The sequence below is a fragment of the Orcinus orca genome, chromosome 7 (genome assembly GCF_937001465.1).
Source record: "Orcinus orca chromosome 7, mOrcOrc1.1, whole genome shotgun sequence".
NCBI lineage: Eukaryota > Metazoa > Chordata > Mammalia > Artiodactyla > Delphinidae > Orcinus > Orcinus orca.
Window position 1 is genome coordinate 77,081,935 of NC_064565.1, and position 10,159 is coordinate 77,092,093.

At 42.8% G+C, this 10,159-nt stretch overlaps 1 long non-coding RNA gene across 1 annotated transcript; it reads left to right on the plus strand.

The window, feature by feature from the left end:
• Positions 1-4,416: 4,416 nt before the first annotated feature.
• LOC125964974 (uncharacterized) lies at positions 4,417-9,386 on the plus strand. The gene is made up of 2 exons (XR_007478362.1): positions 4,417-4,600; positions 9,027-9,386. It is a non-coding gene; the product is annotated as an uncharacterized LOC125964974 (long non-coding RNA).
• The last annotated feature ends 773 nt before the right edge of the window (positions 9,387-10,159 follow it).

The following is a 10,159-nucleotide window of genomic DNA, read 5'->3' on the forward strand; positions in this document are numbered from 1 at the left end:
ACACTAAAGATTTAATTATACTGAAGTTAGGATTCTCAGAAAAGATATATTCACCAACTTCATGTGTAAATGCCATTTCCTTCAATGATGTGTTTTTGCAACCTAAATTTTGTATATTTCTTTGAGAAATGTTTCAGTACAATTCTGATGGTTTAAAAATCTGATGAGGGGACTTCCCTGGTGGCACAGTGGTAAAGAATCCACCTGCCAATGCAGGGGACACGGGTTCAATCCCTGGTCCAGGAAAATCCCACATGCTGTGGAGTTGTGTGAAGCCCGTGCACCACAACTGCTGAGCCTGTGCTCTAGAGCCCATGAGCCACAATTACTGAGCCCACAAGCCACACTACTGAAGCCCGCATGCCTAGAGCCCGTGCTCCACAACAAGAGAAGCCACCGCAATGAGAAGCCTGCGCACCGCAACGAAGGGTAGCCCCCACTCACTGCAACTAGAGAAAGCCTGTATGCAACAATGAAGATCAAACGCAGCCAATAAATAAATAAATAAAAAGTTAAAATAAATTAAAATGAATAAATTTGATGAGGAAGTACAGCAGACAGCTCTTCATGATACATGCTAAAAGGATTTTTCATCAGTGAACTGTGCTAGAAAATTAGAAGAACATTAGATTTTTTTTTTTTTTTTTGCGGTTCGCGGGCCTCTCACTGTTGTGGCCTCTCCCGTTGTGGAGCACAGGCTCCGGACACGCAGGCTCAGCGGCCATGGCTCACGGGCCCAGCCGCTCCGCGGCATGTGGGATCTTCCCGGACCGGGGCACGAACCTGTGTCCCCTGCATCGGCAGGCGGACTCTCAACCACTGCGCCACCAGGGAAGCCCAGAACATTAGATTTTAATCTAAGAATCTCAACTGTAATGAACTATATTCAGGCACATGTTTAAATGAGACAGTTTGTGCTTTTAAATACATATTTTTTCCCACTGTGCAATAGGCTTGCAAGATAGAGATTATTTTAGCAATGGAGACATAGAAGTCCAGAGTAGGTATAATCTGCCTGTGGTGAAATATAGCAGATATTGGCCAAGCAAAGATTTAAACCAGATCTGACCTACTGTAAAGCCAAGAAAAAATTTTGGGAGAAATAGTTGTTTCTTCAACTTTTATACTCATGTTATTTTAAAAGAAAATCTTTTTATTTACTTATTTTTTAAGCTCTTCAGCAGCATCTTCAGAATCCTCAAAATGAAACCCTGGTAGGGACTTCCCTGGTGGTGCAGTGGTTAAGAATCTCCCTGCCAATGCAGGGGACATGGGTTCGAGCCCTGGTCTGGGAAGATCCCACATGCCCCAGAGCAACTAAGCCCATGCGCCAGAACAACTGAGCCTGCACTCTAGAGCCCACGTGCCGCAACTACTGAGCCTGCATGCTGCAACTACTGAAGCCCACGCCTAGAGCCCATGCTCCGTAACAAGAGAAGCCACTGCAATGGGAAGCCTGCGCACCACAACAAAGAGCAGTCCCCACTAGCTGCAACTAGAGAAAGCTCGTGTGCAGCAACGAAGACACAACGCAGCCACCCCCTCACCAAAAAAAAAGGAAACCCTGGTAAACTAATCTAATCATTCCTTGTAAATTGAAATTCAATATTCCTGTTGTCTCAATATCACACAGAGATTATTTTATATAAAACCCTACAAGGAGAGAACATCTATAAAAAAGTAATTTAATCTGTCTTCTTTTTAAAGATAATACTAATTTTATTAATTTAAACTTTTGACATTTCAAAACATGAATCATCAATTTTCTCATTATCAAATAATAGACCCACATTATATTTTTAAAATGTAGGAACTAGAGATGAAAGAAATCAATTCTAACTCCATCAGCCTAAAAAGGCAACTGCTTGCATGCTGGTGTGACTTTTAAATTTCATAGTTTTTTTTTTCTTATGCATATTTTTTAAAGCTGAATATATTATGAATAGAGAATATAACTTTTCACCTCTTAACCTTAATATACAAGAATTGAGAATTTAATATCAATTCTTCTGTTAAAGAAAATAAGACTAGAAAGAGATGGGTAGAAAGAGAAAGAACAAAAAGGATGGATAAAAGCTTCCTTCAGCCCTTAATTTGTTAAATTTTATTTTGGGGTCTTAACCCATTCTCAAGTATTGTGTAAGTGGGCAAAAATATCTTAGTTAGCTTGGACGGCTATAACAAGATACCATAGACTGAGTGGCTTAAACAACAGACATTTATTTCTCATAGTTCTAGAGGCAGTAAGTCCAAGATCAAGGTGCCAGCTGATTCTGTGTCTGGTGAGAGCACACTTCCTAGGTGGCAGACCTCCACTGTTTCACTGTGTGCTCACATGGCCTTTCCTTGTGCATGTACATGGAAAGAGAGCTCTGTCTTTCTCTTCTTTGAAGGGCACTAATCTCATCATAGAGGCCCCACCCTCATGGCCTCATCTAAACCTAATTACCTCTCAAAGACTCCATTTTCAAATACCACTGCTTGGATGTTAGGGGCATATGAATTTGGTGGGGGACAAAAACGTTCAGCCAAAAACAATAGGCAAACCATAGTTTAATGTAGAGCAAAACCCCACTTTTATGTTATAAGCAGAGTCCAAAAAGTTTAATCAAGTAATATGAGGGTCAGTGTTATTGCAAGGTTAGTGAATGACCTGGGTGATGGAAAACAGTCACTGGTTGCATCACATCTGAACTTAATTATCACAAGGCATGTTATCTCTCTGTTTTGAGGGCCCCTTATAAGGAAGGTGTAAAAAAATAGGATCTGAGGTATTAAGAATGATGCTCTTCATCTTCCCTCATTGGACATTATTGCAGCCATTTACACTGTGAGTTTAAGCCTGGTAGGTTTTATTTTCCATGCCAGTTCCAGTTGGTTAGTAGTGGCCACCTGCATTGAGTGGCACTGCATTGAGGAGAATGCCAAGGCCATATCTTAGCTCAGGTGAATCCATTGCCTGATTGATAGCACTCTCTAGAATGATTGTGGGAGGTACGGAGGTGTGAATACTGCCACTTGGCCTTTTGGGGCTTTAGGCATGTTAGTTTTATTACTAATGAGGACATTCAGAGAGACCCTTCCAGAGAACAGAGGCAGGGGGTATAGTTGCCTGAAAGGATCACCAGAGAAAATCTGAGAGAGTAAACAAAGCTGGTGACCCAAGTCAGGAAGAACTTGATTATTCCATGGACTCAGAGTAAGCCAATCACAAATGCCCTCAAAATTGATGGAGAACTAGGATCTCTCTCCAACTGGAAAATAGTGGGCAGTTCAAGAGGGGGCTGAAAAATAAAATGCTTGAGATCCACTGTGGTGATTTATAAGAGCAGACGAGCTTGCAGAATAGATAACCATCATCAGTGCAACACAGCAGTGGGTGGAACAAGGCTAAGAAGCTGCACTTCACCTAAAGCAGTAGTTCTCTATGCTGGGTGCATCTTAGATTCACTTGAGGAGCCTTACAACCCTATCTTTGCCTGGGGACAACCTCAGGCATATTAAATCATTATCAACTGGGAGTGAGCCCAGGTATTTTAGTTTAAAATCTTCCCAGGAAATTGTGGGCCATTGGCCTAAAGGAAGAAGAACCAGGGCTTTAGAGTCTGATGCACTGGGTCTAAGTTCTGGATCTACCACTATTAGCTGTGTGATCTTGAGAAATGTACTTATCCTCTCTGAGTTACTATTTCTTCACCAATAAAATATAGGTAATAATATAGACTTTTGAGGCTTACATGAGATCATATATATAAAGGCCCTAATACAATGCCTGGAATGTTCATGGGAAGGTTTCCTGTTGCTGCAGAATTAGCAACTGGAATCCAAAACTGAGAGCAAAGTATCAAGGACCAAAAAATAAATAATAAATGACCAGGGATCAGACATTCTTTTCAGGGCTTATCAAGAAGTAGCTGAACTTGCTTTGCTTCTGCAGCCTTCATATCTGCCACCTGCTTCCAGTCTAGATAAGTAGACAGGAATCAGGAGGAGAGAATTCCGGGAAGTCATCTGCATCCTTGAGGGGCTGCATTGTGATGAGATGCTTTTCCTGCTCCCTCCTCATTCACCAATTGGGTGTCTGCTTATACCACAGATGGGCTGGTTTACCTCTGTCCAATTTAATAAGTGGAACAGACAATTGGAAGGAGAAGGCAGAGCAGAGAGAAGGGGTAGAGTGAAGCCACTTCATGTCCCACATTTAGCATTTGGTGACGAATATGGGATTTTATTGCAGATCAAAGGGATGCTGTGGAAGGCAGCCAGGCTTGAGGCTGTCTCACCAGTATACCATACCATCCAAGATAACTGGTTGCCAGGAAAGTAGACCTGGTAACAAGAAACAGTGGGGTGAATCACCAAGGGTAGGAGCAGATGGTGAAGATGGTGAAGTAGGAGGTCTTCTATGAGGCCTCTGGAAAATTCACGAAAGCACCAACAAAGGAGGCAGATTTGGATGTCTGCCGCAGAGAGAGAGCCAACAGCCAGCCAGCACTGGCCAGAGAGGCCTTCAACACCCCAGGCAGATAAGGAACACTTGTTTGTCTCTCCTGTCCCTCTTCCTTGTCTCCACACAGAGAGTAGGAATGCCCAGGAGCTGGTAAGCACCTCTGCGCTCTAAGTCTCTCTGGTGCGGCGACTGGCCAGGGCTGGGAGAGAGGGGATGTGGTCATTGTATTGAAGCAAGGTTGACATTTTAAATCGTATTAGGCTGAATGGGCTTTGTATTCCTGAGAGTGATGGGAACCCTCTGAGAGATCTGCCTGAGATGTTCTTGGGGGGTGGGGTGGGGTGGGCACAACTAGGAGATTGTGAACATTGCAGAGTTAAAGGCAGTGACTACAGAAATGTAAAAGCATTTCATGTTTGACTCTCCTGTGCACTAGGATTGCTTGATACACTAGACTTGGTAGCTACTATTTTCATTAACAACAAAGTGGCAGCAGGCAAGACTGAACGATACAGCTTTGGGGAAATGCACCGGTGATGAATCACTGTGTAATGTGGGTGGGGTTTCCTCTGAAGGGGCTGGAATTGCTCACTGCCAGCTGTCCTCAGAAGAGGTCAGCAGTGGGGCAGGAAATTAGAACTCTGGGATCTGGAGTCAGTCTGAGTAGATCTCCCAGGAAGGGCACCTCCTGAGGCCCTGAAGTGCTTCCCGGAGCATGTGGGCCCCCAGGAATGGCGAGCTTCCTCCTGGGAGTGACTGAGCCTATGCTCGGGAATCGACTCATTCTCTGTGTGCCCTTTCCTTTCATTGTCCCTGAGCCTTCCTAAGATTTGATCAACATCTCGTATATTTTGACTTCTGATGTACTGGAGAAAATTAAAGAGAAAAGTCCACAACTACATGTGGGGCAAAGCCGTACAGAGGAGGGTCTTGACTGCTGTCCTGAGGCTGCAGTGATGTTGGTAGTGGCCAGCCTTGGGCACTAGCTGAGAAGAGCTTTGCCCAAGAGTGACCATCTCACAATAGCCGATTACATCAGAGGTAGTGGCCAAAATGGGAGTACTTGAGGGACTGGCTGCTGAAACACACGACAGGGGAGCCTGAGTGTCAAAATTCTTAAGCATAGCAGGGGACCCTTGGGGTGAGGGGCTAATTTATGCCAATAAAACTAGTGTGAGTCAAGCCATATAGTTTGAGTTACACTATGATTAGAGTTACCTAGAAATGGAACAAGCTCCTTATCACTACAAGTGTTTAAAGGATAAATATTTTCCTTTTAGTGAGTCTTCTAAGGGTGTTCCTATGACATTTATTTATTCAACATCTTATGGAAATATGTTGCATATAACATCTTATGGAAAAACCCGAACGAATTTTTGGCCAATCCAATATTTTGCATTACTGTGCTTAAGTGCTTTATATACAATCCCTATTAGTAACTCAATTTTATAGATGGGGAAACTGAGGCTTAGAAGTTGCTTAAGATCTTAACAGCTAATAAGCAGTAGAGATAGGGTGTGACAATAGGTTGTCTAACTCTAACCACTGCCTTGTATTCACCCCAAAGGTAAGTATGCTAGTCTAGTGGGGGAAGTTGAAACAAACAATTACAGACTGATCCATTGATGCAGATATGCACAAATTGTTAGGGGACACGTGACTTAGCATAATGACAGGGGAAGAGTGGAATGGAGGAGACGGTCAGGAGAGGCTTCTTAGAGGATGTGTCTCCAAGACTGTTTCTTAAATGATGTGTAGGAATTACAAGGAAGAAGCACCATCGGGTGGGAGAAGAGGCTGACGTTCTAGACAGAGTGGCCAACAACTCACAGAGAGGTAGTTCAATAAATACCCGTTGAGTAGTTGAATGACCGCAGGGGCAAAGTCATCTAGTCAAGACAAAACATTGCTTTGGGGGGATGGGGGTGGGGTGGGGATTCCAAGCATGTCAGCATGGAATGTAAAGGGCAAGGCAGGGAGTGCTGATAAGGTAGCAGATATCATGGAAGGCCAAGAGCCAGATGGTAAAAACAAAACAAAACAAAGAAAAAGCAGCTGTAGGCCAGCGGAAATGTTTGAAGGTTGTTTTCTGAGAGAAGATTTGGACTCTTAAGGTTTCTGAGTTGGAGCACTCCCAGATGATGAGACGATGCATAGGGTCACCCTGGGTGGGTTGGCTGAAATGAACAGGTGGTGAAAGTCATTAGGGTTTGAAGAACATCCCAACATTTTTAGGCTAAATAGATTCCTTACAACTCTAAGAATCTTTAACTTATTAAGTATCAAGCTTTTCTTGAAATGAGTGAACTTGTAAAATGCTTTAGTGTCATTATACAAAAGCTGGTTGCCAAATTAAAAGTTGCTATTTTACTCAGCTTTCACAAATACACTGCCAGGGTGTTACGATCAAAGCCTGTGATTTTTGTAATAGTACTAAATTAAGCATTTCAGTTTTGGGATGTGTGGACAGAGTGTTTGTGACTCTAATGCCCCATAACCTGGTGCAATGAAAACATATAGCTCCACTTCATTGGTTTGCAGGCAACTGATCAAGCTTGTATATGCATCACCATAAGAAACAAATGGTCCATCTAGCTTTAAGGATACAGGCAGGCAGCTTAGCCAGAAGGCTCTTAAAGCCTTACCGGCCACTTAGAGGTGTATTTGGTGTAGAAATCTTGAGAGGCTTCCACCAGTCCCATTCTTCCTTTCATTAGGCACCTTCTTGGTGTGTGAGGCACAGGAGACAACTATCAGTATAAAAAGACACAGCTGAACATGGTTACATAAACAGAGCACATCTGAGCACTTTAGTCTATGTTTTTGCCTTTGAACAACTGACCCTATGGAGCATGTGACTTTCTGTCACGTGATCACCTATTACATCCTGCTATTCTTTTCTTCAAAAAAGCAAGAAAGATCTCAACAATGTTAAGAAGCTCAATTAACTTGCCAATTGTAATCAATACAGCTTGAGCTTTTGCTTCTCCCCAGTAAGAAAATAACACAAAAATAAAAATAGATCATTTGAGTCAAACTGAGAAAGCTATTTTTGATTATCAGCAAAGGTAATGTGACAGAAATTGGAGATTGTCTTTAACAAATCAGAGACTGTCTTTGTCAACTGCTACCCACTTCTACACACCTCCAGAGCTTCTGGGAAAAAGATTGTTCTGGGATCTACAGAATCCTTATAATTTTCTCTGTCTTCTGGGTGAAACTCAAAAAGATGGTTCCTGTAGGACACAATTCATACCCAACTTCAGTCTTGGAGACAGAACCCTTTATTGTGTTGTACATCTCACAGCCACTCTCCTTCCCTGCAGCTCACTGGGAAAGGTCAGAATGATCTCCACTCTATCATTTGAGAAAAAAGGTTCCCAGCCTAAAAAAAATATACTCAAGTTTCAACTTGTGGTGAATTTTTATGGTTGACTTACAAAGGGCTAAAGACTGAGGGAGAACTTGAGAGGTTTACAGTGGAAATGCTGACTGCTTTCTGGCTTATTGGTGCTAACAAGCATCTACTCCACTTAAATCTCACAGATGCAAACATGAATCTTGCACTTCTGAGTTTCTTGTGGGGTTATCAGTGAGGAAGACAGCAGACATGCTGACTTCACTGGAAATTCCCTGGTAAAAAGACACTTACTACCATTTTGAAAATTGGATCTCCAGGCTCTGATACCTCCCATTGACTATCCAAGTAATGCATTCCCAACCAGTATTACCTGTGAGAACAAAAAGAAATGAATCTTCTCCCTTAACTGCATGACCACTTGGGAGGAAGAAGACCCTGCCAGTACATAGATGCTTCTTAAGTGGTTGCCCAGGGTTTAAGAGGAAGGGTCCAATCCTGACCAGGACACAGCTAAGGCCTCTCTACAAATGGCGTGGCGTTCCAAGTGTCTTCTGCTTTTAGACAACATTTCTTGGAAACTTGGAATGAAAAGCTTCCATTATTTTGCTCTTTCAGGAAATGATTCATGGTCTTTCCAAAACCAACAGAATCTTTCTCATACAGCAGAATATTTGAATTCCCAAAGCAGGAATTGCTCTTTACAGACCTCCACAATCTCCTTGTTCATTAAGTTTATGTCCGTTAGTCTCTCATTTGCTAGTAATTCCAGCAATTTGGCCCCAAATAAAACAAAGTAGAATTTTTTTAATGTTAATTATTTTAATTAAAAATTTTTTTCCTGTTTATTTTATTTTATTTATTTATTTATTTTTAAAGCACATGCAGTACCCTGGTTCTGTCTTCCAGGACAGGGATCTGATGATAATGCAGAGATGTGGGGTAGTGGAAAGAATGCTGGAGATCAGGCTAATCAGATCTCAGGCCCGCATCTATTACTTACTGGTAGTGGAATGTTGGGCTCATCCTGTGTAACCCCTAAGTCTCAATTTCCTCAGTTATAAGAACTGTAACACTGCCTGCTGAAATTTACATGAGATCAAAAGACCTAAAATCTCTAAAAGAGATGTGAAAACCAAGATGTCAAGCAAAATGATGTGTGATTATCATCGTGAGTATAATTACTTGGAAACTGGGTTCTTTCTTTCTCATTTAAAGGATAGGATGCTGGGACTTCACTGGTGGAGCAATGGTTGAGAATCCGCCTGCTTATGCAGGGGACATGGGTTCGAGCCCCGGCCTGGGAAGATCCCACATGCCGCAGAGCAACTAAGCCTATGCACCACAACTACTGAGCCTGTGCTCTAGAGCCCACAAGCCACAAGTACTGAAGCCCGCGAGCCACCACTATGGAAGCCCACGCGTGTAGAGCCCGTGCTCTGCAACAAGAGAAGCCACTGCGATGAGAAACCTGCGCACCACAATGAAGAGTAGCCCCTGCTCGCTGCAACTAGAGAAAGCCCGCACGCAGCAACGAAGACCCAACGCAGGCATAAATAAATAAATAAATAAATTTATTTTTTAAAAAAAGGATAGGATGCTACTTCTGTCTGCCAGTGGAGCAGATTCCTTTGTCCTGGGGAAAGCATTCCAATGCAGCATTCCTCTAAGTGGCTAATGGGGGGTTGTTAATAGAATTTAGGCAAATGCCAGTACCTTATTGGTAAAGTTACTCATACAATTTTCTAGAGAAAAGTCAGGGCTGTTCTGAGGGCTCTTAGGTGCCAAGATGTTTTAGAAACAGTCTGTTCTACATACGCTTATAGCTTGTCTTATATACCTATATACCATTATATGCTTGTATTTAGACCCCCTGGAACTCAGTTTCTGCTATTAGAATTCTAACATTTTCAAAGTGGCTGGATCCCATGAGCAAAAAAGGAATGGTGCCATTTATACAACCAAGAGCACTCAATTCATCATGTCCTCTGAGGTGGATGCTGGTGTGTGCTGACCATAGGACAGAACACTCACTGACCCAGCTTTCTGGGAGATTGCCTACAGAGGGCTCAATTTTTTCCTTCCTTCCTCCTCCCTCCCCTCCTCCCTTCCTTCCTTCCTTCTCTAAGAACTGCTCTCAGCTGAAGGGAGCTCACAATGCCTGGTCAGTGTTGGGGTAGGAAACTCTGGCCCCCTGGGCTTGATTTAGGATAGATCTGAAGGGTCACCCAGCTTCAGAGCTACCTTTGGGATTGGCTGAGGCCTTTGATGCAACTGCTTCATGGTTTAAATTTTCTCTCTTCCCAGTCCTGCTTCCCTTTCCTCTACATAGGTGATATTCCACCTGTGCA